This window comes from Balaenoptera acutorostrata, chromosome 5 (genome assembly GCF_949987535.1).
Source record: "Balaenoptera acutorostrata chromosome 5, mBalAcu1.1, whole genome shotgun sequence".
Classification (NCBI taxonomy): Eukaryota; Metazoa; Chordata; class Mammalia; order Artiodactyla; family Balaenopteridae; genus Balaenoptera; species Balaenoptera acutorostrata.
The window spans coordinates 104,560,276-104,567,642 of record NC_080068.1 but is presented as its reverse complement, the minus strand read 5'-3'; the positions used below and the strand labels follow the sequence as shown (position 1 = coordinate 104,567,642).

General features: G+C 36.4%; 1 non-coding gene across 1 annotated transcript; it reads left to right on the top strand.

Moving 5' to 3' along the window:
• Positions 1-3,355: 3,355 nt before the first annotated feature.
• LOC114236014 (small nucleolar RNA U83B) lies at positions 3,356-3,449 on the top strand. Its single transcript, XR_003622061.1, has one exon. It is a non-coding gene; the product is annotated as a small nucleolar RNA U83B (small nucleolar RNA).
• Positions 3,450-7,367: the final 3,918 nt, after the last annotated feature.

The window sequence follows — 7,367 nt, the reverse complement described above, 5'->3', positions numbered from 1 at the left end:
TCTTAGAGGGAGCCCACCTCCTGGGGAAAATTTTCTGGACTTCCCAGCAGAACCCACAGAGCATTGAAACAAACACACACAAACCAAAACCAAATACCAAAACACTTTACGGGAATTTTACTAAGGTGAAAAAAATAAGCTAAATTATTTACTACATTATTTGGTAACCACAGGTGGAAGGTACCCCTTACTGCCGTGATATTGGCATGCATAAAAGAAGGTATGCATGTTCTGACGAGTCATCCGCTTATCCCAATTGTAGGTCATCGGGCAACTCTGGGGCCATTCTAATACCAGTCTTAGTTCAGAGGTCATTTCAGTAAAATAAAACAGAATTACTTCTCCACTGAAAGCTGATTAATACTTGACTGGTTAATACAGAAATCACATAATTAAATGCGTGCATAGGCCAGACAGGAACTATAAATACATTTAAATGGCCAGGTGTGTAGACAGGAGTGGTGGGGGTCATAACATTGTGGGGATAACAGTGAACATTCAGTTGAGTGTTAACACGTAGAAATAGAGGCCTGATTTTCTGCAAATTTTCAAAAGTCTAGGAATCTGGATTTTATGTAGAAATGATTTCAACATAGTTTATTTTACTAAACATTGTGTACATGAAGCAAAGCCTATCTTCTGTCTAGTTGTAGCTGATTGAACACAAATTTTCTACCACTAGTGGCCCATTATTGCACAACCATTTACTAAGAAACTACTATGTTTTTGGTGGATACAAGTGAACCAGAACTGCATGTGGAAAGATTGAGTCCCACCTAGTGGGGAGGTAGACAGATCAATATGGGGTACGATGCTTTGAGTATGTAAAAGATGAGTCTTAGGCAACATGGGAAGAAAAATTATCTCTGCAGGGACAAGCAACTGGAGACTTCATGGGGGAAGTGAGACTTGAGTTAAACCAAACTTGAGGGATGAAGGAATGTCAAGGTGTTAGAAGTTTGCCAGACTGTTGCATTTGGTTAATTTATTCTTAATGACTAAGCTGTACTGTATTGTTAATGAGATTGTACTACTTATCTGTCACTTTTCATTAAGATCTATGATCCATTTTAGCCACTCATTACAACTTTTTTTTTTTTTTTTTTTAATTTATTTATGGCTGTGTTGGGTCTTGCTTTCTGTGCGAGGGCTTTCTCTAGTTGCGGCGAGTGGGGACCACTCTTCATCGCAGTGCGCGGGCCTCTCACTATCGCGGCCTCTCTTGTTGCGGAGCACAGGCTCCAGACGCGCAGGCTCAGTAATTGTGGCTCACGTGCCCAGTTGCTCCGCGGCATGTGGGATCTTCCCAGACCAGGGCTCGAACCCGTGTGCCCTGCATTGGCAGGCAGATTCTCAACCACTGCGCCACCAGGGAAGCCCTCATTACAACTTTTTAAAAACAGTTTTATTGAATTATAATTTATATTTTATACAATTCACCTATTTAAAGTATATCATTCAACATGTGTTAGTATATACACAGCGCTCTGCAACCATTACCACAATCTAATTTTGGAACGTTTTTGTCCCTTCTAAAACACATTCCACACCCATTTACAGTCATTTCCCATTCCCTCCTCCTCAGCCCTAGGCAACCATTCATCTACTTTCTGTCTTTATAGATTTGGGCATTTTGTAGAAATGGAATATTCCAATATGTGGTATTTTGTGACTGCTTTCACTTAGCATAATTTTTTCAAGGTTCATCTATGTTATAGCATGTATTAGTGTGTTATTTCTTGTTATTGCCAAATAATATTTCACTAAATGAATATACCACATTTTATTTACCTATTCATCAGTTGATGGACATTTGGGTTGTTTCTACTTTTTGACTATTATAAATAATGTTACTATAAACAGTGGGTGCAAGGTTTTATGTAGACATTTGTTTTCTTCTCTTGGGTCTATACCCAGGAGGGAATTGCTGGGTCATATAGTACCTATGTATAACATTTTGAAGAACTGCCAAATATTTTTCAAAGTGGCTGCACCATTTTACATTCCCAGCAGCAATGCATGAGGATTCCAGTTCTTCCACATCCTTACCAACACTCGATAACATGTCTTTTTGTCTATAGTTAGCCAGTTGGTGTGAAGTGGTATCTATTGTTTTGATTTGCATCTTCAGTAACTGTTGATGTAGAACAAAAACACTGCCAGTTATTTCTCAAGCAAAAATGGGTTTATTCAGGATTGGCAAAGAATTGCCACATGGGATCTACAACAATCATGAGCCACATGCAAGTCCTCTGCAACAAGGAGAGGAAAACTCATTAAAAGAGGGAAAAAGGGGGACTTCACTGGTGGTCCAGTGGTTAATACTCCACGCTTCCACTGCAGGGGGCACGGGTTCAATCCCTGGTTGGAGAACTAAGATCCCGCATGCCTCATGGCATGGCCAAAAAATAAAAAGTAAAAAAAAAAAAAAAAAAAAAAAGAAAAAGGAGGGAAAAATAAAGTTGGGAGGCCTATAGCAAACAGAGTATATTGGAAGAATAGAGAATTTGAAATATAATGGCTTTTCATTGGCTGAGTTGTGACAGTCTCTCATTGGCTGAGCTCTTGACAGGCAAGAGAAGGAAATCTTTCTTCTTCCGGTTGAGCTGTGCTATCATTGTCAATAGTACATGAGAGCTCCCCCTTCTGGCCGCTTCACTCTTTTAACTGAGGTTTCTGTTTATTCATTTTTAGATAACATAATTTACATAATATTTTCATGTAGTTATTGCATATCTGATATAGTCTTTGGAAAAATAACTATTCATATTCATTCCCATTTCTAAATTCTTTTCTTGTCTTTTTCTTATTGAGCTATAGGAATTCTTTTTATATATATATTCTACCTAAGAGTCCCTTATCAGACATGATTTGTAAATATTTTCTCCCATTCTGTGGGTTGCCTTTTCACTTTTTGATGGTATTGTTTGCATCACAAAAGTTTTTAATTTTGATGATACGCAATTTATTTTTTTCATTTAATGCTCTTGCTTTTGGTGTAGTATCTTAAAAATTAGCTTAACAAAGTCATGAGGAGTTACACTTTTGTTTTGTTTTAATAATTCTATGGTTGTTGCTCTTTCATTTGGGGTTATACTAAATTTCACCTTAATTTTTGTGTATGTTGTGAGGTAGGAGTCTAACTTTATTCCTTTGCGTGTGTCCTAGAACCAACTGTTGAAAAGACTGTTCTTTCTCCATTAAATTTTTCTGCACCTTTGTTGAGAATCAATTGAGTATAAATGTAAAGATTTAATTGTGGATTCTCATTCATTCCATTGAACTATATATTTATTCTAAGCCTACACTTCATTAGAAATGGTTAATTCTCCAACTCTATTTTTAAGTTTGTTTTCCCTTTCAGTAATGAGGCTCCTGAATGATTGTGGGGCCTCGTGTCAGAGTCAGACTGTGGAAGTATTCCTTGCTGTCTTCCTTCTGAGAACAGCTCTGGTCAGGTGGCTGGGACCACCAGAATCTGGGGGTGCGGGGGGTGGGAGTGGCTCATGTGTTGTCAGACCTGTCTCCAGCCCCATGCTGGATCTGTGCTGACCCAATGGCCTTGCACCTTCCCAGGGTGGCTTCGTCCACTACAGTGAAGTGACCAATTCGTTTATCATGCTCAAAGGCTGCATGGTGGGAACCGAGAAGTGAGTGCTCACCCTGCGCTAGTAGTTGCTGGCACAGACCAAATGGCGGGCCCTGGAGAAGACTGACCACAAGTTTATAGACACCACCGCCAAATTTGGCCATGGCTGCTTCCAGACTGTGAAGGAGAAGAAAACGTTCATGGGACCAGTTAAGAAGGACCGAATGGCAAAGGAAGAAGGGGCCTAATGTCAGAACAGATTTGTACAGCTGGTAGAATCTCAATAAAGTTATTTTCCAGTAAGGGGTGGGTGGGAAAGTTTGCTTTCTCTATTCTTATCATCTTGCAATTTCATATGAATTTCAGGATGGACGTGTCAATTTCTGCAGAAAAAAAAAAAGGCAGCTGGGATTTTGATAGGAATTGCATTGAATATGTAGACCAATTTGGGAGTGTTGCCTTATTAACGATATTGTCTGCCATTCCATGACAATGGATGTTCTTCCATTGATTTAAATATTCTTTAATTTCTTTCAATAATTTTTTGTAGTTGTCCATACCCAAGTCTTGCATCTAATGTTAAATCTGTACCTAAGTGTTTTATTCTTTTTTATGCTATTGTGAATTGAGTTGTTTTCTTAATTTTATTTTTGCAATAATTGTTGTTGATGTGTAGAAATATGATTAATGTATGTATACTGACCTTGTATCCTGCAGCTTTTGTAATCTCATTTACTAATTTTGCTAACACATATATATGGAATCTAAAAATAAAAAAAAAAAATGGTGCTGATGAACCTAGTGGCAGGGCAGGAATAAAGACATAGACGTAGAGAATGGACTTGAGGACGTGGCAGGGGAGGGGGAAGCTGGGGCAAAGTGAGAGTAGCATCGACATATATACACAATGAATGTAAAATAGATAGCTAGTGGGAAGCAGCAGCACAGCACAGGGAGATCAGCTCTGTGTTTTGTGACCACCTAGAGGGGTGGGATAGGGAGGGTGGGAGGGAGGCTTGTGAGGGAGGGGATACGGAGATATATGTATGCATATGGCTGATTCACTTTGTTGTACAACAGAAGCTAACACAGTGTTGTGAAGCAATTATACTCCAATAAAGATTAAAAGAAAAAAAAGAAATTTTGTAGGATTTCCCATATGCAAGATTATGTCATCTGTAAACAGAGATAGTTTTACTTTTTCCTTTCCAATTTGGGTGTCATACTTTTCATATTTTTGACTAATTATGCTGGCTATAACCTCTATTATGATGTGGGATAGAAGTGATGAAAGCAGACACATTTATTTTTGTCCTGTTTCTGATCTTAAGGGGAAAATATGCAGTCTCTCACCATTAAATACGATATTAGCCGTGGGTTTTTCTCAGATAGCATTTAGCAAGTTGAGTAAATTTCCTTCTATTTCTAGTTTGTTGAATATTTTTATCATGAAAGGATATCTAACTGCTCACCATCCATAATTAACAAATAATAACATTTTTTCATAGTCGCTTTACTTTTTTCTTCCAGATTTATTGAGTTATAATTGATGTACAGCACGTGTATACATTTAAAGTGTACTGCATAATGATTTGACTTACATACATCACGAAATGATGACCAAAATAAGTTTAGTGAACATCTGTCATCTTATATAGAGACAAAATTAAAGAAATAGAAAAATGAGATATTTTTTCCATGTGATGAGTACTCCTAGGATTTAGTCTCTTTCATATATAACATACAGCAGTGTTAATTATATTTATCATGTCATACATTACATAAATAAATACCTAGTACTTATTTATCTTATAACTGGAATTTTGACTGCCTTCATCCAAATCCCCCTCTCCTTCCCCCTCCCCCTGCCTCTGGTAATCACAAATCTGATCTCCTTTTCTATGAGTTTTTTGTTTGTTTGTTTTTGAAGTAGAATTGACATACAACACTATATTAGTTCCTGTTACATGACATGGTGACTCAATATTTCTATACACTTCAAAATAATCACTGCAATAAGTCTAGTTACCATCTGTCACCATACAAAAATATTATAAAATTATTGATTATATTCACCACATTGTACATTTCATACCCGTGACTCTATAGTCACTTTATGTTTAAAAATGTTTAATATAAATAATACTGATAATTACTTTAACAAATACCATTCACATCCCTTAATTCTTTTTCCCAGTTTCATTCCTCTCACCGTCACCTTGACCAGCAGCAGCAGATTATGAGTTTATTGCATGTTCTCCCTGTCCTTGTCTTTATATTGTCACAACACTGTATGTGCATGTACATAATATATAGTGTTGTTTGCCTATGTTTTCGTGTTTATAATGTGGCATATCAATGCATACACTTTTTCCCATTATTATATATATATATATGTTTTTATATCTTCTAGGCTGATACAGAGAATGATTCTTTTATTTAAGCTTTGTATAGTTTTCTCTCACATGAATATTCTTTATTTTATTCATTCCTATCCTCATTGATGGATATTTAGATTTTATTCTTAACTTATTGCTTTTATAAGCAAAGTGGCAGTGAACTTTTGGCACATGTCATTTTATGCCTATGAGTATGAGTTTTGATTTTCTAGAGTATATACATAAACGTGGAAAAGTGGAAATTGTGAAGTTTGTATATTTTTAAATTTACTAAATATTACCAGATTATTCTCAAAAGTGTTTGTACCCATTTCCCCCTTGAATGAGAATGTCCTTTCCATACACCTTTACCTGCACCTGGAAATGCAGGACTGACATTTTAAAAGCTGTGCCTTTGAGGTGCTCACAATCGAGAGCAGCTCTGTCTGTTAGAAATGTCTGTGATGAAGGAGCTGTTCTTAATCTACACTGTCTAAAATCGTAGGCACTAGTCACACATGCTATTGAGCAGTGGAAATCTGGTGACTACACATGAGGAACAGACTTTTTACTTTAAATTTAATTTGAAATGTATATGGCCCTATGAAGTTAGGAGGAACTAGATTGGACAGCAGAGCTCTAGACGGAGAGAAAAAGATCTCCCAACACCAGTAATATCTGACAAGTGTCGACTGGAATAGATACATTAAATGTTGCAAATGTTTAGAGGAGGGAGAGTCAGCTTTAGGGAAGTTGGAGGTGATTTGGGAAGGAAAGGTTTGAATTAGGAGTAAGGTTTGTGTTGGGAGAGAAGTCTGGGCAAACCAGTCTGCAGTGGGGAGATGAGTTATTACTAAAAATGACAGTTATGGCAACTATATACAATATGGATAATAGTTTGTGATACAACATTAGGTGAAAAAATAAAAGTAAGAAATGCTGTGATACTCTACAACTTCTAAAATGTTTAATGCAAACTGGAATTGAAAAGTTATTGTGTTTGTTAGAATGGAAAATTTAAAAATCATTGTTTATTTTTTTCAAACTGTCTTTGGTTCTTTATGATATTTTTTTCTTTTTTAAAGATTAGTAGATTTTGTGGAATTATAAGAATAATTTAATGAACAATTAAGGACCAGATTTATCCATAGTAATAAGGTAATATTCTTGAGTTGGAAAAATCTAAACATAATCTTGACTTGAATAGCAGAACTTCTAAATAGAGAATCCCACAAATAGAGAGATTGCTGAAAATTCCTGACTCTACATGTATCCTTCAGCAAAACCTCATTATGGCGCGTTATGGATTGATTATTCTGAACTACCTGCTGTGATCTTAGTCAATACAAAGCATGAATTATTTAGGAATCAGGTTTTGTTCTTTCTTACAAGAGCACAAG